Source organism: Hetaerina americana, unplaced genomic scaffold (assembly GCF_022747635.1).
Source record: "Hetaerina americana unplaced genomic scaffold, ioHetAmer1.1.p SCAF_26, whole genome shotgun sequence".
Taxonomy (NCBI): domain Eukaryota; kingdom Metazoa; phylum Arthropoda; class Insecta; order Odonata; family Calopterygidae; genus Hetaerina; species Hetaerina americana.
Window position 1 is genome coordinate 6,262,799 of NW_027286830.1, and position 17,033 is coordinate 6,279,831.

At 34.5% G+C, this 17,033-nt stretch overlaps 1 long non-coding RNA gene across 2 annotated transcripts; it reads left to right on the forward strand.

The window, feature by feature from the left end:
• The first annotated feature begins 5,760 nt into the window (after window positions 1-5,760).
• Window positions 5,761-16,681, forward strand: LOC139689632 (uncharacterized). Of its 2 annotated transcripts, none has more exons than XR_011701343.1 (3): window positions 5,761-5,856; window positions 8,701-8,972; window positions 16,483-16,681. It is a non-coding gene; the product is annotated as an uncharacterized lncRNA (long non-coding RNA). The 2 variants fall into 2 exon arrangements; XR_011701344.1 differs by having other exon boundaries at window positions 5,761-5,852.
• Window positions 16,682-17,033: the final 352 nt, after the last annotated feature.

Consider the following 17,033-nt stretch of genomic DNA (forward strand, 5'->3'; position numbering starts at 1 on the left):
TTATGCATGTACTATTGATTCTTTAACATCTTTTTAAGTAAAACACTGTTTAACTAATGAGGTTGATATATGTAATGATACTCTAGGAAGGCATAATATTGTTGCAACTGGTGACACCTTTTTATCTTCATTTTCAATTATTTTATTACTTTTACTTATCGCAGGCACATTTTCCTCTCTTTTTCCCTTTTATTCCTATCCAGACCTCTGCTTTACTCCCTATCTGACAGTGCGTGTGAGTGAAGCTTCACCTTTGCACCCTAAGTTTTTACACCACTGATTGCTGCTATTGTAGAGAATGTTATGCATTCCATGTTTCTTATTGTGCAAGAAATCATAAACTCTACATATGTCAGTAGATGTGTGAAACCTGTAGAAAATCTGGATTTTTTTCAAAAATGGAGACCTTATGAACCTCTTTAAATAATAGTTTTAAATACCTGAGAATATGACCATGGATTTTGGTACCGAAAGTAAAAGTCCTTATTTCCCTGTAGAAGATATATCTTAAGATTTGGTAATAAAACTAAATGTGCTTATATTTAACCTATGAATATTAACGTACCATGTGTAACACTTTGGGAACTTTGTTTGAGCATTCAACATGTTTGAAATTTTCAATATTTCTGGCATATTATTATGCGTTGCTTTATTTGAAGATCATTGCTTTCTCTTTACAAATACTGTTATCAACCCTAACCTGTACAAATTTTGATGGTACCCATTCATTTCTTAAAACCCTCCTAGTCCTGTAAAACTAAATTAAGGAGAAGTTTGCATTAAAAATGTATCTACCTTGATTTTCTCCATTATGAAAGTACCTCTGGAGAGGCGAAGTGATTACAATATTTGAAACATCATAATTAAGGTATAGAGAAATTCACTCTTTCTGTAACAGGGAGAATGAAAACGAGAGCATGGTTTATAGTAGATGTTTTCATATTTGAAGTGTATTTTGCCCTTTTAAGGGGAAAAATCTTGTAAATAAAATAATTTAGAATTGGACAAACTGCCATTTATTTTTATCCCCAAATGTAAGTAAATGAACATTAGCTTGCTGACAAGTTTGAGAGTTGAGTGTATACTCATGTGTGCCTGGCCCTATTTATAAGTGTGTATAGTGTTTGCAAATTCTTTTTCTCTCTACATACAGAGGAACCTTGCATAACAAGCATCTCACATATTGAGTAATTCAAATAACAAAAAAATATTGGTCCCAAAAATGACTTACTTTACAAGCAACTTTTGACATAACAAGTGACAAGGAGAGAGTAATTCCTGGAATGATTGGAGACCTGTTACTTCAGTTTATGTTATGCACTCGTTCTGCTACGATCTTAGTGTCAATAGTGATGACACATTTTTCCAAACATATGTTCAAACATAATATCAGTGATTCTTTTGTGCATAGTTTTAAAAATGACCCCAAAGAAAAAGCCATAAGAAGAAAACTATAAGAGAATAAATATAACAGTAGAAATGAAAAGTAAAATCATTAAAAATTAGGAACAAGGTGTGAGCATGGCTGATCAAGGTAGTACACACGTCAACAATTGGTCGACATCAATGATTTGTATTTTCTCCAAGAAAAAGTACAAAATTAAGTAGATACATAATTCAAAGAGCATGAAAGGAACTATCTTTACAATTGGCACGTATTCTCAAGAGTTAAAAGGTTGATTCTCACATGGATAAATGAAAAGCAATTGCAATTCAACACTTTTAACGAGGCTTTCATTTGTGAGAAGGGGGAAGTGGTTTTTGCTGACCTGGTTAGGATATTAGGATCATCAATTTTGTTCTCCCTTTTGGCTATCATGAAAACGTTGTAATTGGTCTTCTGTTTGAAAGTTATTCTGTCTGTGGAACTTATTTCTATTTGTTTGCTTCCTAAACAATTGAAAAATATAAAAATTTCAAACAATTAAAAGCTTGAACTGTAAATATTACATATAGATGTATTATTTTTATATTTGTCTTGTTCAAAATGAAATTATCAACCTAACCTTCCATTTGGGTATGAGGGTAAAAAGAAACTTAGCATTTCCACCAAAAGGATTTAATATTTCACGACCATGGTTTCAATGCTGCACATCATCATGAGGTGATGATTATCATCATCTGATAATCATCGTCATCATCTCATGCACAGCATTGAAACCATGGCCGTGAAATATTAAATCTTTATGGTGGAAATGTTAAGTTTCTTTTACCCTCATAATGAAGGAATTCCACAAAGCTAAACCTGAAACTGTCATGTTCCATTTGGGTAATTTTACTGATCTAATGCTCAAGCTTTCAGAATAAGTCTTTAGTCTACAAAATAGTCCCTACCTTAAAAAGGAGACTTATAGAAATCTGAGGATTCTATGAAATTAGAATAATAACTACATTGAGAACTTCGGTTCCCATGCATCGCAGAAATTAAAAGAAAGTTTGATGAATTTGACTTCAACTTTCACACAATTCCTCAAACATATAAATGTCTAATGGTGTCTTGAGTTACATTTCTTACAGATTCAGCACGTGGTAAAAACAAGTGAATTCTAATTTTTAAAGCTATGTGAAATACTATTTATCAATATCCTGGCTGCAAAGACAAAAATGAGATATTTTGTATCAAAACAAGAGTTTAATAAGTGAAAACCACCCAGATCAGGAAGGCTGACTAAGAAGTTTAAATGTGGTAGAAAAAGAGAGGAAATTGCAGTTGTGGAAATCCGGAGGAGACTGAAAAAGTATGTGGGGTTTCTTTTGCTCAGTGTGTTTTCTTCCTTCGGCAGTCCCATTTGGTTTACTCCAAAAGGAGATACATGTTGCTAGGCCGGCACTATTATGGCACTAAATTCTTACTTTCTCTAATACCATTATTATGAGAGCTCTATTTTTTTCTGGTCTGTAAAAACACATTCAAAAATAACCTACAAGATTAACTGTTCCTGGTTGAATACCATACAATTTAACTCTACGGCATTCATGCTTAAAATTTATAGCTGATTCTAACTTATTGCTGAACTAATTATATTAGAAGTTAGAGAAATTGACTGCAGACCCGATCAATATAAACAATCCTTTTTACCCTCTCACTGTTTGAGATCATAACAGTAGGAAATATAATGTGCAAAAACTTGAACTTCCCATAAAGATCACCTTGGCCCGCTGCTGACTCAACATCCCTTGCTTCACAAAACCATGGTGACTAATAGAGTAAGATAGCAGCGAATTTACATGGATAGTATTTTTAAATTTAGATTTTATCTTTACATTTGGCAGTCATTTTGTCCATGTCCCTGGCATGGAGAATACAATCGAAGTCAAAGTCAATACCACAAAAAATGGTAGTTTGAGATTTTTGAGAAAGCAAAGTCTGGAAAATTTTCAAATGATCGACTCTCAGAAGAAATAACAAATTAGTGTTGACAGACTCTAACTGAGAAAGTATGAAGCCATATAATAGATCATCATACCTCATTTTTCAAGTCACATAAATATAAATAAGTCGATGCAAATAATTTTTAGCAAATGGAGAAAGTGTTTATCAGAACGGTAATGGTTATTTTTTTGGGAGATTTAAGATCCTTCAATAAATTGATTAATTATGACTCTGAAATTTTATTCAAACAGTAATTGATCTGACCAGTGATAAAGGTTTAGCAAATGATATTTTCCACATCCCAACTATCATTTGATGAGAGAAGAAGGTAGAATATTGCCTGGATATCATTTTAATATTGACAGGAATAGTGAACTATTAATTTGCGTCAACAATATCCTTGAAGTAATGATCCCATAAATGTATATACTAGCTATAATAGTATGCTCTTCTTGTGTTTTCTTGGTACAGTATCTACTCTGTGTAGAAAATGTTGATTCTGTGGTACAGGAGTACCACAGAATAATCTCCCTTTCCACATCAACTGTTGCAGGTTGTCTTTCTTTATGTAATGTATTAAGCGATAGTTAAAAACATAATACACCCATTAACAAATATGCTATAATCAGTTACCCCCCTGTTGAAAATTGGTGTTAACCACATGAATTTTTAAAAATATACTTGAGGATCCACTACCTAACATGGAAATTGAAAGTGTGAGTAATTATCTCACCTTTGGTTGCTCAAAATTAATCCAAAAAGGCAAGGAATACAGGGAATCTCGAAGGACATATCCGAGTACATGCTTCTGCACTGTAGACGCTGCACTCCATATCAAGAAATTTGTTATCTCTAGTGTAACTTTATGGAATTTACATTACATATTCAAATGGAATTATTGACTTTGTTATTCCATACACTTTATTTATGATGATGTTCAACATCGAAACCTGGGTCATGTTCTAAATAAAGTGTGTGGAATTCCAAAGTCAATAATATAATTTCAATATCTCCACAACAAGGTTTTGAAGAACCTTTTCTTAATATACTTACTCAACATCCCTGTCATCCACAACCTCCTCGTTAAAACTTATTGGTCTAACACAGTCCTTCTCCTTTGTCTCTTCTACTCAATGCTATGAATAATGCCATTATAAAAATAATTAGACACCTTAGTATAAATAGAACAGATTGAAAATTTTGTACAGAAATTTTGGGAAATGAGAGAATTATTGGTATGACCTTCGAGACCAAGAATGAAAGCGTATTCAATCATGGCAATGATTAGGTAATCATATTCACATGTGCCTCTGAAGTGTAGGCAGGTTTTCGGGATCGGATTGGCGCGAGGGATTGCAGGCGAGACGGCGAGGAAGCCGACTCGGTATTGTCGTATCTACCTGCTGCAAGGAGACTTTGGGAAGGCAGTTTGAACGGCCTGGCGCGCAAAACGATGTCTTAGTGGACCAATGTTTTGATTTCCATTAAATTTTTAACCAGTGACCTTCTAGTCGATTACGGATCAATTTGAGTCAACCGGCTGGCGCGAGGAGAAATCCGACCCGTCCTAAAGGAAGCCAGTCGAATAGCCAACGCGTCAATCAGACCCGAGGGAGTGAACTTCGTTTACGAGAATGGAAAAATACCCAAGGATAATAGAAACGTATACTCTTTCAGTGTTCATATCTTACGAGGCGTTTTTGCACTGAATAATACTCGCAGAAAACTTGAATTACTTTTGATCGCTTAGGTCATGTTCATTGTCCAAGTTTTGTTATTGGTCTTCTTGATGATGTTCTTCAGCATTTATGGGCAATCTTTCGGTAAAACTTGTCTCGTGACCGTGTAAGTTTTTATTATTATCAATATCTTTCTCCTCGCGCGCAAGTCCTTTTTATCGAGAAAATAGCAAAGAAAATGCTTTTATTTTTCATTTAAGATGCACCTTGCTTACCAATGAGTGAGTAGACCTCAAACAAGAACATTGCGCTCCAATCACTATCGTAAGATATTTCATTTTTACCGCTTATTTGTTTTTCATATTTAGTCCAATGAGAAAATGCTTGTCTCATTTTATCTCCATGCCATTTCGTGTTGAGCTTTCTACTAAATTATTTCGTCATCCCCTCTGGAACTCTTTCTACTGTGTTATGGATATTCGATTAACCCCCCACCCATCTCCCTCCTCCCTTCCCATATCTGAATCCCCCCTCACTCTTAGCTACCCTCCCCTACGGCAGCTCAAACCTCCCCCTTCGCCCCCTTTTCTAATTGTCGCCCACCAATCCCATGAATTTGCTGAACCAATATCCCCCACCCCCTTCCCTCTGCATGCCCTGGCGTAGAACGCATGTCTAGGACGACATTCAATCTTTCGTTAAGTTATGGCCTGAGCGGTTGTGCCGAAGAGGGAGAGAACGTCTGTGCGGCACGAACGACCTAAGGAGAGCAATGGAAGATCACAGGCGTCTCAAGTCATGTAAGTAAGTGGCCATGCATTGAATATCGCTCCGTTTCTTGATAAACTTACTTTAATGCCCAAGGTATATCATAAAAACACATTTACCCAGAAGGTGAAATTCTGCCCTCAACTTATTTTATTTCCCTCGTAACCTTGTCTTATCTTTTCTTGGACAATTAAAGTCTTAATAATTTTGGTACACGTTTGAAAGGATAAATTTGTATACGCATGTCGTACTGCCGTACATGATATAGGGGATTGCGGCACTAAAAAGTCGACATTTGGGAGAGGCGAAATTTGACTCGATGTTACGGAAGGCTTATGCTTTTCTCTCTTTTTGGGTGACTGTACTGTTCAGACCGTATACTAATTTTACTTGGGAGAACTAGGTTCCCTGTTTATCCCGTAAGGCATGTTTGAGATTCGTGGAAATTCGTTGGAATAAGCGAATTTAGTAACTTTTCATTCGGGTATTAATTTTCAGTCAAATTTCACGTGCCTAACATGAATGTTGTAAACCAACAATCCTATCCGAATAGAATCTCATACTAAATGATAGACTATTTAATTATTTTCGGTGTGACTTGCTTTTTTCAGTTGACCCGAAGTTGTGTGACGTTGCAATTGGAAAGAAAGAGCTGGATAAGTAAAAGCTTCATTGAAGACAATTTACAGTCTAGTGCAAATTTTCCCTGCTTCTCGTGGTGCTTCTCTGTTTGAGTATGAATCGTTCAATTTTTAGTTCTAAGAATGAGCCTACATGATTTACATAAATCAGTTCCACATCACTTTGTGAACTTGCGGATTTTACGACGATGATAGCCCAATATGACTTGGCAAATCATTTTTTCCGAAAACGTATCTTACTGTTCTCATGCCTCGTAGGCGATTCAACTTCACTTGTATTACTTAAGCTCCGGCCCACTTTCACTGCAAAAGAATACATCTCATGGTCATTCGATCGAATCCAGAGGAGCGCTTCGGAAGGCGAAGAAGTCTCATGTGATCAGCTGATCGGCGAGATGATTCCCCTGATGCGGTGTATACCTACTCCGGAAAGGTAACCCAGGCTTCTGTTGTATTTGTCAGTTTTGAAGATTTATTTAGTTAGATAAATTATAGGTTTTAACCGTGGGTGCAGCCTCTATTCTGAGGAAGGTTGGTACTGAGTGATCGTTATAGATTACGGGATAAATCCCGCCTCTCAATTAACGTAACGGTTTGACTTCTTCGATAGACTAATTATTTGCTTCTTCGACTAGGGATTTTGTGCCTACCTGAGGGCTTTTGCGACATATTCAATTCCACGTTAACAATGTATGCACGCAGAGGCGTAAGTAAGCCATGCTTCTTGCCAAATTACTCTATTTGTTTTCTCCTCCGAATTTCTGTTCTGATTACGTCGTAATGAAGAGAGAATTAATTTAATTCGAGTTATTATTATTATATCTAGGGTTGAACTTCGTCTTGCTTTGTGCATGTGAACTTCATGGTTTTTGTATGCGTTGTTCTCTCTTACAATCTCGTTTTTTTTAAAATCGTATATTCAAAGTTAAATGTTTGCAAACTAATGGCAGACATTGTCGTCCTTCGCGTCCTAAATATTATCTTTAAATTTCATGACAATCGTCTGAATTTTGAAAATATTTCAATATTCGTTCCCGATGTGCTCAAGAATTTTTGGGGCCGTAATTTTGCGTTGTTTTAATGAGTTTTAGCAGGTTCTCGCAACTTATTTTAAGCCATTATATTTGAAATTAATAATTCTAATGAAATAACTTTCTTAATTTTTAAATCTATGGTCAGTTTGGAAAAGATATCTTGTCAACATGCCAATATTAAGTGATAGTAATTTTAAACTATAATTAACGAAATTAATGCATTTTTATAAAATATTTAATCAAACTGATTTTGTGTATAATGCAGATTAAATGTCACTGCACGGGCGCAGTAAAACACTATAGACGAGTTATTCAGTTCGTGTGAATTTCGAGGCGAATTCTCAGAAACTGTTTTGCTACCTCCTGGATTTATGCCAATACTTACAAAGACGTGACTACTTAAACCGACAGCGGAAGAATGCTTAGTCTAATCCCCATTCCATCAAATCGAAATAGAGACACTGTTTGGAGCGGATGATTTTCCGTGGTCAGCTGATCTGCGAGGAGTCAATGCTGTCGCTCGTCTCTACTCCTCACGGAGGTAACTCAATTCCTTCTCGTCGGTTCGTTAACATTACGATAACGTATCATGAAATTTCTATACTCATTCACTCGCTAGTTTTAATTTCTGGCCACACCGAGTAGGTATCATGTGCTATTTTGGCATTGCAGGGTCGATTTCTGCCTCCCCGAGTATCAATGACGATAGAAATCATCTAATTCTTCGATGTATAAGGGTTGAAATTTAATGATTACTGATGTCTCAAATTTTTCAATGAACCCCTTCAAATCCAGTTTTGTATAAAACAATTTTATGCCCCGTCAGGAAAGCCAAAGCCATGTCGTGCTTCATTTATAAATATTTGTTAACCATCCTTCCGTGTTTTTTAAGATTTCTGAATAATGTATGAATTCAATTCATTTGATTTAATAATAAATACTGGTGTAGAATTTTGACATGTGGTTTCGTATGTACTTACAGCATCATGTAATGCGAAGTTTTTAGAAATTTCATTTCAATATTCCACTCATTGCCATGTCTTGTAGTGCGTTAATGAATAGTTATATGGCACCTTGCGTAATTATTAATGCAGTTTTTAAGAATTTTTATTGTGCTATTTTCTTGGTGTTATTTTAGAATGTTAATTTACATTTTAATTTTCTTTGCGAATACTGAGTATTTCAATTTTCTCTACTATGGTAAGCTTCTTTCTCTGCTGAAGCGGTGCTACATTTAAAGTGGGAACGAGAAACTTCCTGCAGCAACAGTTCGCTGATAACGGCGTGATGACACACTATTCCATTCAAAGGGATATTCGAAGACTCTTGGCACAATTTCGCCCGTTCAACAAAATATTTCTTGAGCTCGCTGAATGATTTCAGATCCGTCGGGAGCTGACTTCTGATGAGGGAAGAATGCTTTGGAAAAAAGTTCATCGGCGAGATCTCCTTAGTCCTTGGCTGGCTCTTCAGAAAGGTAGTTGCAATGTCACATTTCTACTAATTCATTTTCTTACCCTAATTTGCCCTTTGAATTTAGTCACCATTTCAATTTATTTTATTCCTTTATTTCATTTAATCAACTTTTAAATTTTATTTCTTTGTTTTTAATAATTTTATTTTAATTTCAATGTTTGTTACATTTTTAATTTATTTGTTATTTTTTAAATTTGAACTTTAATTCTGTTTTCTGGCCAAAGGTCTGCCAATTTGATGAAAAGTGCCAGGCAAATTTTTTTTAGTTTCATGTATTAGTAGATTAAAACAGAATCAGCATTAAAATTTTTTGACAGAGGTTAAAATTTTAATGGACATGTAGAAAGTTTAGTTTTTACAACACACACATGTGATTGTCTTAATAATGCTTAATGCATAGCTTCATCAACTTCATAAATTTCATGTACAGCTAGAAACTATTTTCACCATTGATTACTTTTGGAGAGATTTTAATTATAAGGAGTGTATTTTAGGCAGCATTCAGACGAAAGAAATTTTTGGAAAGTTTTGACTGAAACTTCTGTAAAAACGTGGGAGATATCAAGCTATCGTTTTAAATTTTCCATTTTCTCCTAAAACTGTAATTGTATGGATAATTTATTAGGATCTATGAAAGTGGTCGGTTCTTACGATTTTGAAAAGAATCTTTCATTTTATTAAAAAAGTGCTGAATCTTTTAAATTCAAGAGAGTTACCTTGTCGGGGAGCACTTCTATTATTTTGACGGATTTCCATAGTGCAGGTTATTTAAGGAATTTCTCAAATCAAACGTTGTCATAAAGAATTAATGCATATAAATTACCCTCAATTACTGGATTTTTGCAACGACTATTTATACACACAACTGGAAAATATTGAATGGCTGACAATAGTTAAAGATTTATTTAATGTCAATAAAAGGGCAGTCCTTTTGAAGTCTAAACTTGTGACTAAATAATTTTAACGAAGCATATTTCATTTCAATTGCAAGCACTGTCATATTGTTCGGGAATTATACTTATGAAGTCTGCAATTGTGCTTCAATTTTCTTTCACTTTAAATTAAAAATTTGAAATTTACTTCAGCCCGTTTGTTTTTAAACGATGCAAGAAATAAGTTCTGTATATTTCAGGAAAAAATAGTCTTCAAGCAATTGCCAATCAAATAAAAGAACAAGCATTCATTTATCTTGATTGCTTCTTAAGCGATAGGAAAATTTTAGCCGAGATTTTTTCAAATTAAACTATGACTGATAGCTAAATTCCTTTTTCAGTCCACTGTCACTAACTACATTCGTCCTCTATTTTCTTAATCTTCTTCTGTTACAGCAAAAGTTGTTAATTGATCGAGTACAGCAGCATGCGTAGAGAAATCTCAATTATATGCTCTAGTGGATCACCTTTAGTTATGATTTAAATTAATTGAATTACTTTACACACTCACATATATATAAAACCATAAACACAGTAATCAACCCGAAGGTAGATTTAGTAGGTGATGGTAGAGATCACCTAGTACTAAGCCCTATACGGCGGGTGAAAATTCACACATCAGGGTAGGGGGGCCAGTTCCTTTCCCTGTGCCGGTTATGGTTTCCCAGGAAGACCTGGTACCCGAAAAATCACATTGCTTGGGTAGAGCTGCAGGTGCCAAGAGACTAGGCCAGGAATCGAACCTGGGACCCTCCGCTCAGTAGTTCAACGCTCTACCCACGGACCACCAGGACCCACCTGTGTGTGTAATATAAAATAAACTAAAAACTTAAGAAAACTGTTTGGCTATTGCATGACTGGTTGAATCACCCCCTGCTGCCCACCATTACTTTAATGGTACTACATAAAATGCAGAAGAAAAAATGGAACATATCTCTAGGCCGGGAAATCCTGAAACTCATGGATATATTTTTCAGCTGAGGGATTACCATGCCTGAATCAATCGAGTGACCACATCTACGAGATCATCTATCATTCTCGTACTAACTTTGAAATAAGAATATTTTAAAATATATAAAATGGGAATAATTTAAAACTTGATTGTACACTATTTCATCGTGTCTTTGTTTACTTTTTCATCCCATATAATTTTTAAAATGTATTTTGTAGGACTCTTGGACTCTTTCAAATCATTCGTAGGACAATCGGAATAATTACCACGATCAATTTTTAAGAAAAGTTTTGAAATGTAATTGTTTTTTGTATAGACTTTGAAAACTCAGTTTGGGGATAGTGAAAAGCTCCTCCAAATCACTGCTCTGCAGACCTCAATATTTTCGTAGATTCATTGATGTAAGACAGTTTCAATGTATACCACACTTCAGGGTTTGCTTTAAAAATATATTTTTACAGCCAGTTAGGAATCATATGAGTTATAATGAAGAGTTAAAGATTCAAATATAGTTGTAGCATAAATTGGATATAATAAACTGAAACATGTGAATATGTTTGTCTCAGCAGTTTAAAATCTTAAAAACATTCTCATATGCCATATTTCCATCACATAGAATGTTTCTTCCACTGTATGTAGTTAAACCATAAGACAATATATTTATGCTATCAATTTCAATTTTTTCGAGTGTTCATCTCGTGTAATTTTGATTGGAACTAGATTAAAACTTAGTTATGCGTTCACTTTACAATGATTAGATGACCTTTTGAGAATATTCTAGGATAGGGTTAACTTTTAACTTGAGATATTTCAGAAAGAGGGGAGCAAGGTACCTACTTGAGCAACAGCACTTGGTTTTTTCATGGAGTTTCATAAATTTAAATGAAAGTAATTTAAAGTTATCTGGTTGTACTTATATATTTATACCACAACGGCATAACTTAGCTTTTTTCTTTTCGGGCTGCCTTTTAGACTCTCAATTAATCATTAAAGATTAGTCTATCCATTTATTTTACCTTTAACGTTTGAATGCTCAAGTAAACTTTTTTCTACTTAGCTCAAAATAGTTAATTGGGAAGTACTTGTAGAAATCATTCAGGAGAGCATTTAAGGTTCATTTATTTTTGTACATTACATTAGGTACAGTATTTACAGTTTAGCCATGAGCGATTCAATATTCCTCCTCTAAAATACATTCGACCATGTTTTACTCAACAGGATAACTTAGCCTAAAAATATTTTTCTCAGAAGTGCATGCAGAATGAAATCATGCAATGAGGTTAAAAGACAGGATTGGGATTCGCCAACCTTGGATACCAACTGTTTGTTTTGTTTAGTACTTGATTTCAGCAATCGATTCTGTTAAGTATGTCCAGTCAGACTAGGCAAAAGGAAGTTTAGGTGGGCCTTATTTTAAAATTGATGGGTTCATAGTTAATCTACCTATAGACTTTATAGACATTCATCAACCACAATCTCCATCAATTTTCTCTCCTTAACTACATTTGATGGATATGGTAGTCCAAGGGGAGCGCATTGGACTAGTGACTGGAGAGGCCAGGTTCAATTTCAGAGCATGCTTCTTTGGGCATCCTCAGCTTCACTCCAGCTGTGACATTTTGGGTACCAGAATTTCCTCGGAAACCATAGGTGGCACAGGGAGAGGATCTGCCCCCCTACTCTGATGTATGGATTTCACTTGCCATTGTGCATAGTATTGGGTGAATGTACCATAACCTATCAAACAACCCCTCCGGTTTATAACTGTTAATGGTTTTATCACCCTTGGGAGCAGGAATCTAAGAGGTTATCAAGTGCTAAGTGGGATGTTGCTCTAAGTAATGAATTTAGGAAAAGAAATCCTCAAACTTGGATGTAACTTGCAGCTCCGGAATTGCCATACACAAGCCTCTACATTTGAGTAACTGCCTTTAATAGTTAAAAAATAAGACATGTTTAGGAACATCCCTGGCTAAATTAGGCCATTTTTTGGACACTCCAGAGAACCCCTTCCAGTTAGGTGAATTATTATTAATTATTGTTAGGTAATCTACCGGTTAAGGTAGGTTTTTGGATGGACACAGCTACTAAATAAAACATTTTGTGACTCCTTACAAAACACACAATCCAAAATCCAGCATCCTACTCTATATCAGGTCCCTCTTCATCTCTGAGTACTTTCTTCCACCCTTCATCCCGTCCAACATCCCTGTCCTGTTCCTTCCCTTTACTTGTTTGCCCAACATTCTCCCCTCTATCACAGTCACTAGGTTGCAGATTAGCCTCCTTTCCCTCCAATCTATTCCTTTTTTCTGCAGAATACTCATTAGTTTTTCCCAATTCACTCTATTAAATGCTTTTTCGAAATCTACAAAACAGGCAAATACCTACTGGTTGTTCTATATTCCTCTCGATTAATAATCTCAATACTGCAATGGCATCACGCATACCTCTCCCCTTCCTAAACCCAAACTGATCATCCCCTAAGTAATCATTTGCCCTACTCTCTATCCTTTTGTTTATGGTCCTGAGAACAACTTTAGCTGCGTGGGATATCAAACTTATTATCCTGTAGTCCTCACATGATGTAGCCTTTACCTTTTTGGGATAGAAACTGAAACTCATCTCAGTCTTCTGGCCAGATTCCTTCCTCATAGATACTACAGATCAGCCCATATAGCCTCTTCCTCCCACATTTTCCTAGACATTTCTGTGGGAATGTTATCCACCCCCACCGCCTTATGTAGTTTCATCTCCCTTAATGCCCTTTCAATCTCATCGTCGAGTATGCCTGGACCCAAGCTATCTTCCTCGACGTCATGTTCCTTTTCTATGTCTAACTTTGTTGGTCGAAGTTCTTTACTATACAGTTCTTCTATATATTCCTTCAATCTCTCTTGGATCTTTCCTGTCTCAACTATTACCTTACCCGCCTTATCTCTAACTGTTAGCATAGATCTCCCTTTCTTACTTCCCGATAAAGATTTAACCTTGCTGTACAGCGCATCGATTTCACCATTCCTCCGCAGACTTTCCATATCCTCGCACTGTATCTTCCACCATTCTTCTTTCTTTATTTGCTACCCATCTCAATTTATTATTTAACTCTTGGTTCTTCATTTTGCCAAACTCTAAGTTTACATTCTTCCATTTTTTCCTCTCGTCCATCTTTGTAATCATCTCATCCGTGCGCCATGGTTTCCTAGTCCTTCTCACGTTAACGGTTCCAATAGTGTCTTTTGAGGCTTTAGAAAACCCTTTCTTGATACATTCCCATTTTTCTTCGATAGTACTTAGCTCTTTACCATCCTCCATAATTTCCTCTACAGTCTGTTGGTACTCCTTCATTTTTAATCCATTTCATGCTTCCACGTTCCATTTTCTAGAATATAAATAAGATTTACTAGGTTTCTACTAGGCTATATAAATAATTTCTTGGCACTCAATATCTGCTTTTTTGTATGTCATGACTCATCTCCTATTCACCAAAATTTTAAAAACTGTACTTTCATTCAATTTGGTGTGAAGCCTCTGAAATTTCTGAAAGTACATAATAACCAAACATCCCAATTTCAAATGCTTTTTAAACTTTTATTTTGTTGCTTGTGCCACATAACAGGCTAGTCATTAATCACATAATTGGTGCTTTTTTTTTGGTAAAATGTTTAAGGATTTGCTCAACCTTAGTTCAAAATAATGAAATTTGAAGTATATCTCCAAATTTTTGTCAGTGCATTCAGCTTGCATTTATTACATAGGGCAGGTTTGGTTTAAAGTATTTCAATCCTGCTGTTAATAGTTTGACACGATCACCTTCGTAAAATTAGGGCATTGTCCAGCGCTACATAAATATTTAATAAATAGAATTTACACTTAAAGATATAATTCAATTAATTTAGCTTCATTCTCAACAGTTAATCTGAGATAACCTAAAGCTGATAAGAAGAGGTGCTATATAAGGTAGTGGGGTTCTTATCCATTGCCATTATTTAAGCATTCATTCAGTTGCTTAAACCCAAGGAAACTGACATAGTTTGAATTATTTCAAAGTAGATGGGTGTGTAGAGTAAAACTATGCAATTATTTTCTAATTGCAAAGTAATTAGAGATTATGAGATGAGACATTAACAAAGTCTAATGATATTGTTTCTGGTTTGTGTAGTTGAAATTGTGTGCTTGTTCCTATCAGGGTAAATGTTAGCATTTTTGTCTTTGCATTTTACTGCGTAAAATTTTCTATATATTTTGCTGGTTTGTTTAAATTTTATTATTTTATTAGTTTGTTTTTTCAATTTTTTCATACTTCAATTTCCTTGTGCATATATTGTTGTATTTGCAATGCAAGGTATTTATATTTTCAACAAATGTTGTATATTTTTAAATATTTCAGTAGCCAACGTTTTGTAATATATCTATGTTGCTCCAGTACTATTTATTACTCACTTTGTCTCAAGTTAATATGCGATAGGTCATTCTGATTCATTAATGTTTGGTAAGCGTCATGCATATTGACTCAACATCAGTAGTCGCCCTGCAGAACCATCCAACACTCAGTATTTAGTGATCAGTATTAATATATAGTCTCTAATGCGGACACAATTTGACCAATTTTTTTTGGTAATTAAATTTCCTCTAGTCAAAGATCGATATTTACAGAATCCTCAAATGTTACAGTGAATAGGTATGAGTTTTATATTCAATAGCTAAGGACTTGGCTGTTTGTTTAACTTTTTCAGTTATCATGAGAAGAGCTTCTCATCATTGCTATTAGTCGACTGTAAAATTTAAACTATCCATTAAATCCCTTAAATTGGTTGCATGCCTTCATGTTTTGAGTCTTCTTACATTGGAGTTACTTCAGCAGCCTATTTGTTATCAATGAAAAATAGTGCATTCAGCACTCTCATGATAGCCTCAACCTTCTCAAATTCAAACTGCACAAGTTTGACCCTACCAGAGATGTCAAGACAGTAACTTTTAACAAAATCATCCACAATATGCACATTACAATGTAACAATTTCATTGTATAAATCGTTCAGCTAAACTGGGATTGGAACCTGGATCCCTCAATTCCAGTCAAAAAGTTCAAATCCCAGTCAAGGCGATTGATTTTTACACTAAAAAAAATTGAATTTCAGAATATAACGCAAAAATTTCAATATAATACCCCTAAGACAATAAAGTATTATTTAAAGATTCTTAAAACTTTCTCTTCATTTACAAATCTTTTTGCTAACCTGTTAAATCTTCCTCGAAAAGTTCCAAATAATGAAATGAGTATTTCTCCAAATTCTTGTTCATGCTTTTTATACCTCTTATCAGTGCTGCATAAATGTTAAAATAATTCATTTAAACATAATTTAGGCGATATAAACTTAGATGTTAAATTTATTGCATTCTATTCTACATATTCCTAATCTAAAAACAGTTAACGTTGAAACTTATGTAATTGGTGGAAACTTCTATTTGATCATTCATTTCAATATTAATTTATATAAGCCACTGAATCTATATGCTTTTTTATAATTTCATAAACATATAAAACATATATTTGTATAAAAATTGTAAACTTCTTCAGGTTAACTATTCAGGGCCATCTTGTTAAAATTTTATTTTCTCTTTACAGGACTTCTATTATCATCAGCCTGCCTTACATACATCATCCTGTATGAAGCAGAGGAACAGTAGACTGATATAATCATGTGAAATACCCACCAATTTGTACTACAATGGAATACTTGTTAAAAATTGATTAATGCACTCACTATATTGCATGCTGCCATGCCAATAAAATACCTATGCATGGTGGCAAGCCTTATTTGCCAAGACACATGTTAACCTTTTGTAATAAAATTTTGTTCTAGTACTTAGCAAATAAAATATATCTCTTGAACAATTTAAATTTTATTAACCCTGGCCATGGAATTTTATGCTCTGGACTTAGAATAATTTTTAATGCACATTTTTTTGTTCATTTTTAATTTTCATGATAATATTTAATGATTATTCCTCATATATGAATAGATTGTTGAACAGAATTAAAAAATATACTAAGTATATTTTTTTAAAATAATTATTCACTAAATATTATAAAAAGTTGCATATTTTTATGCATTTTTGGGTCAAAAATGCCTTTAAAATATCCCTAAGTCCTATTTAATTAAAACCAGCTTCTGT